This window comes from Clupea harengus, unplaced genomic scaffold (genome assembly GCF_900700415.2).
Source record: "Clupea harengus unplaced genomic scaffold, Ch_v2.0.2, whole genome shotgun sequence".
Lineage (NCBI taxonomy): Eukaryota > Metazoa > Chordata > Actinopteri > Clupeiformes > Clupeidae > Clupea > Clupea harengus.
The window spans coordinates 97,501-108,358 of record NW_024879620.1 but is presented as its reverse complement, the minus strand read 5'-3'; positions in this window follow the sequence as shown (position 1 = coordinate 108,358).

The window sequence follows — 10,858 nt, the reverse complement described above, 5'->3', positions numbered from 1 at the left end:
TGGCTCATTTTTTTGCTAATAGCTCCCATGTCAATATGCAAAGCTGTTGTGTGATATAAATTATGATAAAACGGCCCCCTTCTTTGGTTCTGTTGGAATCCTTAAAGCTGAAGTTTAGTTCAGACAGACTAGAAAACACAGACTCTCTCTCTCTCCCTCTCTCACTCTCCAATCAACTATTCCCTTTGCGCTGGGGCGATACGTAGTGATTTCATACCTGAGAAAGCCAGCATCAGAAAAAACTGCTGTGGCTTTCATCTCTACAGGGCGCTTGCTTTACATCGGAGAGAGCGAGCTCCATCTCGAAGTCTATCAGGAGTCCGACCTCTCAGCAATCAAGCCCACAGCAGCACACCTCTGCCTGGAAGTTGGTCCTGAAGAGACTGATTAAACACCATTGCGCTGGAGAGACTCAGCAGTAGGCTAGAAACCCAGGTGGTTAGAATGACACATACCTGTAAGCTAGCGCGGCAGACAGGGCTGTGATTACTGTTCAGTGATTGGCGTTCTGAAAGGGGACCCTAAGGTCACTGAAGTGGGGCTCTGACCCCGCTCTCTCTGAGGTGTGATTGGTGTTTGGATTGGATTGAGAGGAGCTCATTGGATGGTGCGTTGACTAGGCTGTAGATTCTACTCAGTGCTTGGTCTGGACTCTAGAGGAGGCTTGTCAAAGTTCTCCCTCTAATGAGTGCGATATGTGGGCTTTGATTGGTGCTCTAGCTGAGCTACATGTGTGTTCTGATTGGTGCTTTTGGCTGGACTATGAAGATTCTGATTGGAGGTCTGGCTGGTTTGTATGTGAGTTCTGACTGGTGCTCTGGCTGGGCTATCAGGACTCTGATTGGGTGGTCTGGCTGCTCTATATCTGTGCTATGTGTCGTGTGTTGATGTTTTTTTCCTTCGTGTCGCTCAGGGCTTGAGGCCGTGATGCTTTAGGCACGGGACCTCGAAAGAGAGCCAGAGAGAGAGAGAGAAACAAACTACACAAGGGTGGGCGCCAACTCTAAAGCCTTCAAAAAGCAAAACATCAATTACTGCCTCTTACATCAACCTGCTCTTCAACGGTGAAACAGTCCCAGTTTGTCAATACACATAGCAGAAATAAAACGAGAGCCATGCTCGCAGTGACAGCCAACAAACGCTGTAACAGAAATTTCATCATTATTGTTCATGCCCAAGACAAAGCGAGAGACAGAAAAAGGCAAAAAGAAAAAAATTGTCAGCGCCTCCTTTCAAGAGATCCTGCGCGGTGCTGAATTAAGTTCTTTTGACAACATGCTGCCACGTCGCTCCCATTATCACGCTTTTGTGCCACTTTAAGGAGGCGAGCGAGCGTCTGAAGTGAGATTTCACTCTGGGTCTTTTTTAACACAAGCACACAGAGAGAGGAGGAGGAGGGCGAGGAGGTAGGGAGATTCTCTCTCTCCGCTAATTGGGATTATTCACACATGCTACAGTGTATGGGTAAGGCAAGCAGCACATGCACACACGCACACACACATAGATGCACAGATAACCCTGACTGGGGAGGTGGGGAAGGAGTGGAGGTGCTCTGTGTGTGTGTGTGTGTGTGTGTGTGTGTGTGTGTGTGTGTGTGTGTATGGGGGGGGGTGGATTGAGGAGTGATCGGGCTGTGTTGTTATGTTGTAAAGGAGCAGAGGGTTTATGTCTGTGTGTGTGTGTGTGTGTGTGTGTGTGTGTGTGTTGGGGGTGTGTGGTTGCCGTTAACATGGTTATGCATTGTGCAGGGGAGACCTATTTAATCATCTCCAAGGGAAAGGAACGTTTGCCTCAACGCCTGACAGCATCCCACAGCCAATAGTCTGCCCGTGTATGACACCCCTCACGGTGGCTCCAGTCAGCTGACGCAAGAACCACGCAAGTTATTCCCTCGCTCTCCTTCTCTCCCACATTTTTACTCATTCTCTCTGGAACAGTTCTCCTGGGTCCCCTCAGCTTCGGAAACGGGCCCCCATGATTTTAATTAAAAATGGTAAAGAGCATACCTGGGCCCTGCCAACCAGGCCCTCCACACCACCAGGAGGACTTGATCAGGTGTAGGGGTAATATTAGGGAGGGGGGGGGGGGGGCAGGGTAATTTGATCAGTTCGGTCAGGAAGATAAATGATCTGTACGGGTTGGGTGGGGGTTAGAGTAACAAACACATTAAATGAATCCCCCCCCCCCCTGCAGGTTATGCGTACATAAGCAGATTGTATGGGGTGTGTGTGTGTGTGTGTGTGTGTGTGTGTGTGGGGGGGGGGGCAGTTTTAATATATCACACATAAAACAGCTGGCCCTATACATTGTAAGTGGTTGACTGAGCTGCTACCAGGTCCATACACACACAGCTCCTCTCTTGGCCCAAGCTCCTGAACACATCCTACCAACTCACACACACCAACTCCGACCGGACTGACTGACTCTCTGACTCTCAGTCATGAGGAGAAAACGCTAACAGCTAACTGCCATCTGGCTCAGGTCTGGCCCTAATGGTCCAATAATCTCCAATGACGTCTTTTTTTTGGGGACATTTCAGTCAAGCCATGACTAGAACAAACTGTGAAAATATTTCTCAAGGTTCTTGGGTGTTTTGAAATCTGAGATATGACCTCGGAACACTTGTGTGTGGGGGGGGATAAGAACTGGACATCTAGACTCTGAGTGATGGTTTACAGCATCCTGCCTTCTCTCCTGAATGAGCGCGCCAGTGAAAGAGTGAACACGCACAGTAAAAGCCCAAGGCTCCGTTAGCTGTTAGCGCCTGTTGAGGGTTTAGGACTCTGTTGCTGTGGTTGACAGTTATTGCTGAATGACTTGAATATTTCATGTAAATTGCTGTAACTGAATCTGCCTCTGGGAAATCAACACTCAACACAGAGAAGGGGTGATAAAGAGGAGTGTGTTTCTCTGAGATTGGCGCAGTGGCCTGAAATGAACCCTGAAGTGAGTGTGTGTGTGTGTGTGTGTGTGCAGAGCACAGGCAGCTCTGTTGGGCCTCAGTGAGACAAGGTGCTGCTCTGGGCTCGGCCGGCCAGCCTGCTCAGCGGGGCCACGGCAGGTCAGACGCATCGACTGCTTCTGTCTGAGGTTGTGGTGATGGATGAGATCCTCAGCGTGGACACACACACACTACTTTCATTCTCCTTAAACCCCTTGGAGCTGTGCCCAGACTGAAGAAATGAGGAGTTCAGTATGTGTATGTATATGTGTGTGGGAAGGTGTTTGTGTGGTGGGAGAGTACGTGTGAGTGGGTTGTGGTTGGGAGAAAGTGTGTGTGTGTGTGTGTGTGTGTGTACATTTGTGTTTGTCAGTGTGTGTGAGGGCCGGCGTGAAAGAGGCCAGCTTCCCTTACAGATTATGCTAGTCAGCATTTTACAGCATGTTTATTAACTAGCCACCCTGACACAGGAAGTATCACGTGAGCCCAGGCCGGGAGTGCTACATTCAGACTCACTTACCCTTCCTGTGGAAAGAGCTCTGTTTCGTGTTCGTTTGTGTGCGGCCTATTTGGAGAGACTGACCTGAGAATAAATAAGATGATTTCAATGGGGAACAGAAACTGGTCCTGCAGGGGGCACCCCCACCCCCACCCGATAACCCCCACATTTCATATGTCAAGGCTGGGTGTTGGGGTCTGGATGGAGAAAAGCTCTCCACACCATCAAGAGAGCCTAGGGACATTACATCACTACCCAGCCCACCCCACCCACCAACCCCATCCATCCAGAGCTGGGGGAGAACACTAAAGTGAGTGTCAGCCAGTGGTGGTGTGTGCATTATGTGACTGCTCCAGGCCTTCATTGTTAAGCACCCTTCCACAGAAAGGATTTTTACCTCGGCTTGTATTTTGTGCTCACATTACAGACTGCAGGGCCTGGCAGTGAAAGTGCTTTAAAGCACATGGAGGTTAGAGCCCAGCCTTGCACAAAGAGCCACCGCAGGGGGGGCATCCCTCTGGGCCTGGGAGATTGCCACTGGCAAACAGCCTCGTCTCTGCTTCACACACACACACACCAGAATTCACTCAAACACGCACGCACGCGCACACACACGCGCACACACACGCGCACACACACACACACACACACACACACACACACACACACACACACACACACACACACACACACACACACACACACACACACACACACACACACACACACACACACACACACACACACACACACACACACACACACACACACACACCAGAATTCATTCACAAACACATACATACATACATACATACATACATACCACACACACATACAGAGAGAGAAAGTAGACCCACACCTGGACTGGACTACACCCTGCATATGAGGGCGTAAAAACGATATGGCAGCTTAATGTGTTAACGCCACAGACACGTTTAAGTTGAGCAAACCACACGAGAACAAGACAGGAAACACATACAAGTCAGCACGCTTCAGCAGCGCAGGGGCTTCCCATTTTAACTGGGTTTCTATGCAAGGAGAGTGTCGTGTTGTAACGCAACGTTTGCTGGTGTTCGTATCAAAAAATGTAAACATTTAAAACAAATCTGTTGACAGGTGAGAGCAAAGCCATCAGTGGCCTACATATACATACTAAAGAGTGCGCCAGCCTGAAACCTTACTGCGTGTCATTTTCCACAAAACAGGGGGCTGACATGAATAGGAAACATTTGATGTTTTTTTTTTTAAAAGAGGTCCTCAGGCACACCTAGGCAGGTGCTGGTGTTTATAAAGGGGCTCCTCAAGAATGATCTACAGGCTCTTCATTAGTCTGAAAAGGAGACAGTGTGTGTGTGTGTGTGTGTGTGTGTGTGTGTGTGTGTGTGTGTGTGTGTGTGTGTGTGTGTGTGTGTGTGTGTGTCTGTGAACATGTTTTCACGTGGAGGTGTCTTGCTGTTGCCTTCATCACGGCATGAGGTGTGAAAACTGCACTCCTGTGAGAGAAGAGGAACTGCTCCAGTACAGCGCACATTTTCTGGTGCTAGTTTATAAAAAGGTGTCGCTCATGGCCAGGCTAGACTGTGGTTATGACAGTTTAGCTAATGGGCACTGACTCAAGTTTCTCTGGACAGTTTCACTTCTGCCATGCGGCCAGTCTTCAGCAGCCAATAACCATCTGCAGGAGCAGACGACCGTACATTTGGAGACAGCTAACAGTTTCCTTTCATTTGTGGTTTTCTGATCCATTTTAAGCACTACAAGAATGCCTTTAATAGCCACAAAGGACAAAAAAACTAAAAAATAACTCCATTTGGACTTGATAAATAAGTACAATGAAGGGGATGGAAGGCTGAGCTGTAAGCATGTGGATACCTGAGGCCACAATTGTGTATAAATAATTAAAGTCATATACTCTTGATAAAACTCTATAGAATTTCTTTTCATAGAGGTCATGGAAATCTGTATTCATCTGTATCAGAATGAATGCTGATGATTCAAACTTTCTTTTTCAGTATTTTCGGTTACTGCAGCCTTATAGCCATTCCCTTCAGCCCAGTCCCGTCGACACACACTTGACATGTTGACGGAGGGTGATACACAGACAGAAGACGCAGTGCCTGCCGCTCTTCAACACACAAGTGTGTGAGCATCCAGCAGCGCTATAGATTTCTCCTGATGTCCATATAACCACATGGAGGCCAGCACACCATCAAAAGCAGTTGGAAACACACAAACACACACACACACACACACACACACACACACACAGAGGAGTTCTTCAGGTGCTTGATCAAACAGGGGAGAGGCCCGTTGGGACATGGGCTCTTGTTTGAAGCCTGAGTTTTACTGTCTGCCAGCTGCAGGCAGACAACCTGCTTCCACAGACGCCTGGCTGCATACAGGCCCAGAACAAAGCACTGCGGCGCAACCACCGCAGGCTAGACTGCATGTCTGATACAACACGCCGCCAAACAGCCCCAAAACACAACATGGCCAAACTACGTGTCGAAAACTCACACTAAAACTTTATATAGCCCAACAGGACATATATATAAACCACAATATAGCCAAGCAGGATGTCTAAAACACAACATCCAAACTACATGAGTTAAATGTCAAACAGCCACACTTTAATTTCTAAAATGGTCAACCTGGATGTCTGGAACACAATAAGTGGGACACAATATAAAATATACAGTATCTTAAACAAAACAGAGCCATGCTGGATGTTTAAATCACTAACCAACCAGGAGTCTGAAATGCAACATAATCAAACAGCGCATCTAAATCTTAACACAGCTAAAGTAAACATTGAAACATATCCTCCACATTTGACAGAAACAGTGATGGGAAACCAAGATGAGGGAACAGGCGGTGGCTTACGCAGTGTGACTGTGTAGAGAGTATCTCCCAAAAAGGTCAAAGGTCACCATTACTTTGGAGCTGATAGTGATGCACTCTGGGAAGGGTCCTCAACAAACAGGCCTCCTCTGATCGTCTTTCCCCTTCTGATAAAAAAAAAAAAGACATGACGTCTCATACCACTCGTGTCATGTCTTTCCCTCTCTGTAGACAGACCCAAACCAGCTCTGGCTCACGAGGACAGAGGCACGGTCTGAGAGCTGATTCAGTGAAGCAAACTGAATATCATTTCAATGCAGTCTAACAAGCAGAAGAAAACAACAGCAAAGTAGAAGTACTTAGCTATCGCTAACCTCAGCACGTCTACAGGCGTTCGATTTACTAAGAAAACCATCAGTGCAAAACGTACACATTCCTTCCCCACAGTACATATGCCTCAGTGGAGAGACAGCAAGGAAACACAAACACAGGCAACTTTACAGTGCAGTAAGGGCCTCCACAGCAATACATTATTAATGGCAGAGTTTAAAACAGGGCTTCAGTTTAATTCCATAATTCTCACACTTCTTACGGAAATATGCACACATATGAACGTTAACACTCCAGAGATTTCACTCCCTGATGTCTCCATTGCTGCTTATTAACATGCTACGCTACGCTCTGACCTACAAACCTGTATTTGTTTACAGCTGAGTAAGAAGAACAACAACAAGAAGAAGAAGACAGGGTGATATGGAGAAAAACACCAAACTGACAGGATTTCATCACCAGTGACTCTCAATCTCCAACAATTAATTATTCACCCTACCGCTTCCTCTGGAGGACGATGGGGGGTGGGGATGGTTTGTGTGTGTGTGTGTGTGTGTGTGTGTGTGTGTGTGTGTGTGACAGTCTTAGTGAGAATCAGTTTGGAGTCTTAGCACAGTGGGAGAGGAACAGCTTGAAATCACTTTGACAGCAAGCTACACTCCATCACCTACCACTGGGGTTTTCATCTCAACCTGTGAAAATGGAATTGCTTTCTTGCCAGAATGAGAGAAGGGATTGCGGAGGGTAGATCACGGAGAGGCGCGAACCATGGACTGGATCATGCTCCCACCTGCTACCCATCCACTAGATAGGTGCCAGAGTGTGCCGTTATCTGATATATCCAACAGGCAGCCTGCGCTGCTTAGATAGACTCTTCCTTGTTGAATGGTTCTGTTTCCTGTTTGGCTTCTCTAGCCTCTCTCTCTCTCTCTCTCTTTCTCTCTCTCTCGTGTGTGTGGGACGAGCACAGTTGAACTACAGCTGTGAAAACTCAATTTAGAAAGCATGACAAACAAAATGAATAAGCTAAAAACGTTGCATGCAGAGCGCTGTTATGTTCTTCGCCATTTCTTTATCAGCACTGCTCTAAGGTTAAAAAAACCTTCATTTAGTTTCGTGCTCTGTCTCCCCCCCCCACCCACCCCTCCACCAGAAGCTTCTGTTTACAAAGTAGTGGCACAGCTCTGACGACCTTTCCATCTCTCTCTCTCTCTCTCTTTCTCTTTCTCCAGCTGCTCTCCCCCCTTCTAGTTTTCTCTCACACACTCAGGCCCTACGACGCTCCATCTGTGAACGCGGCCCAACACCTCCTACCCTGCAGACGTCGAGGAGCGCGTGCAGGCTAACGGTGAATCAGTACATCTAATTAGCGACAGCGCTGCTGTCAGGAGGCTGATGGGCAGGCTGTCTGCCAACAGATACCCTGTGGGACATATGCAAAATGGCTGAGTGACGGGCCTTTTTTACAGCGATGATGGCGCGCGCGCGTGTGTGTGTGTGTGTGTGTGTGTGTGTGTGTGTGTGTGTGTGTGAGAGAGGTGGGATCAGGCAGAGCAAACGCCTCTCCATGTGTGTGCACTGCCTTATAAATCCCCCAAGAGCAAACCTACAGCCTGAGTGGCAGAGTGGAACTCCCTTGAAACTAAAAGAAAGCTCGAGGCAAAAGCCAGCTCAAGAGATGAGAGAGATGAAGAGGAGGAGGAGGAGGAGGAGGAGGAGGAGGAGGGGTAGGAGGCGAGGGGCATCTGCCTACGGCTGGCCCAGGAATGAGGTAGAAGAAGGGGAAAAGCATAAAGAGGGGGAGGAGGGAGAAAAGAGGAAGCGAAGTCACAGGTGGAGGCACAGCATATAAGAGAGTGTGGACAGAACTAAATAAATCAAGAGAAATCAATCAAGACTCTTTCTGAACAACAGCTGGACACACAAACTCTCCGCACACATGTGAAACGAAACTAATAAAGACCAAGAACAGGAAGCTGTGTGCCTCCCTGTGCCCGCCCTCCTCCCGTCCCACGCCTGATTGACAGCAGCAGATTTAGGCCCAGATCAGGCGCAGCTCCGGCCCAGTGTCAGCCTGTAGCTCCTCAAGCCATTCAATGTATACAGCACCAATAACAAGTGGAATTTTCTCTAGGTGCTTTACAGAGCCCAGAGCCTGAACCCCCTAAAGCAAGCACTAGGGCGACTGGGGAGAGGAAGAAACCTTGAGCAGAACCTCAGCTTAAAGGGGGGACCCATCTGCTTGGGGGCCGGCCAGGTAGAGAGACAGGAAAAGGAAAAGGGGAAGAAGGGAAGGGAGGAGAGAAGGAGCAAGCGGATTCATACCCATATCAGAGGGTAAAATACATTAGCACACTTACGGCATACATACATGACACATGAAACACACACACACACACACACACACACACACACACACACACACACACACACACACACACACACACACACACACACACACGAAACACATACACATGAAACACACACATACATACAGTACATGATACATGAAACACATATACATGACACATGAAGCACACACACACACACATGACACATGAAACACACATACACATACAGTACATGACACATGAAACATAAAAGATGGCAGTTACATGAAATATACAGAATTGATAGTGGATCAAAATGGAGAGAGGCAGCATTCAAAGCATAGGTTGTAGAACAGCTAAGTGGGTGGGCCGTGTCCTCATAAGATTACTATCATAAGGATAAGCAGAGCAATGAAGCAGAAAACTACATCAATGATGGCATTTATTTACATTAGGGTGTAAATAGGCGGGCATACAGTATGTATCACAGGCAGAGTGGAGCTTGTGCATAATGTCTAGGTGGGAGAGGAGAGGCAGCGAGGCAGCGAGGCAGCGAGGCGGCGAGGCGGCAGCAGCGGTGAGGTGAGGACCCCGAGAGTGGAGCCGCTTGATTAAACCACGCGTACGAGACACCAGCCAACAGGTCAGCGCACGCCAAGAGAGAAGAAGCCAAACAAATTACCAGCAAAGAGCAGAGCGGAATTTCAATGGAGGAGAGAGAGGGAGAGAGCAAGCGGGAGAGAGCAGGAAGGAAGGAGGGAGAGAGAGGAGAGTGAGAAGGGAAGAGAGAGAGAGGCACAGAACTCATTTCGTTTTCTTCCTCATCCACAGAGCTGCAGCTTCAGAGCTAAATGCCAGTGCATTGATCTCCACCCTGGGGGGTTAACCGTCTTGTGACGAACCTCTCTGAGTGTGTAACCCCCGGCTCTACTGACCAACAGCAGTCGGGTAGAGGAGCAGCACCCCTGGTTCATTCAGCGGCAGAGGGAGAGTGCATACCAGTCATCTACATGACCCTGATGCCCCCCTATTAACTACCTGTGTGTGTGTGTGTGTGTGTGTTAATGTCTGAGAGCAAGTGGGGAGAGGGCGTGTGTGTGGGCATTTAACCTTCCTTGATCACATGTATTGTCTGTGACAGCTCGGGCTGGCTGCCTGGTGGCGGTCATCTTCTGATTTCAGGACCCGTAGAAGCCGTCAGGTCCAATAGTGTCATCAGAGTCTCTGGCCTGGCCGAGTGAGGCGACCTCCGTTCAGGTGCTCCGCAGCAGGTATTAGCAGACAGACACTCCCTTTAAGGGGTTTCCCGTGAACACACCACATCGGGTCATTGCGTACACACACACACCATCCCATTAATTACAGCAGAATAGCTGACTCTGAATTCTACCCTGCTATGCCTGGGGATCTGAGAATGAGACAGGGCATCACAGATAGCAAAGCGTTGATGTTTATCACCAGGTGTAATATCGCTTTTAAATTACATTTTCAATAATCATGTTGAATCATGTCAATAGTCATGTTGACTATCTGCAAAGCGTTTAGCTGCTGTTTTAGCATGATGCAACTACATCAATGCTACACGATCACACAGCTGTACCATCCTTTGAGAAGAGCACGGAAGAAACCAAGTCTTTGAACTTCAATGAGTATGTTGGAAAACAGTACATCAGCAGCCTGTCATGGTATATATTTTCGTTGCCCATGGCATCTGATGATGTATTTTATTTGTCAAATAAATCAAAATCAAGTTTACGAGGCGATAAATCACCCGCTCTCTGCGAGCAAACTCCTTTAATTGTGGTCTGTAAACTCTAGCAAAGCATTAGAGGGCTTTTAAGAACAACCTTGTTGACTGACTAAACATTTACTCTGCGCCCCTCACCCCCACCCCACCCACACACACACACACACACA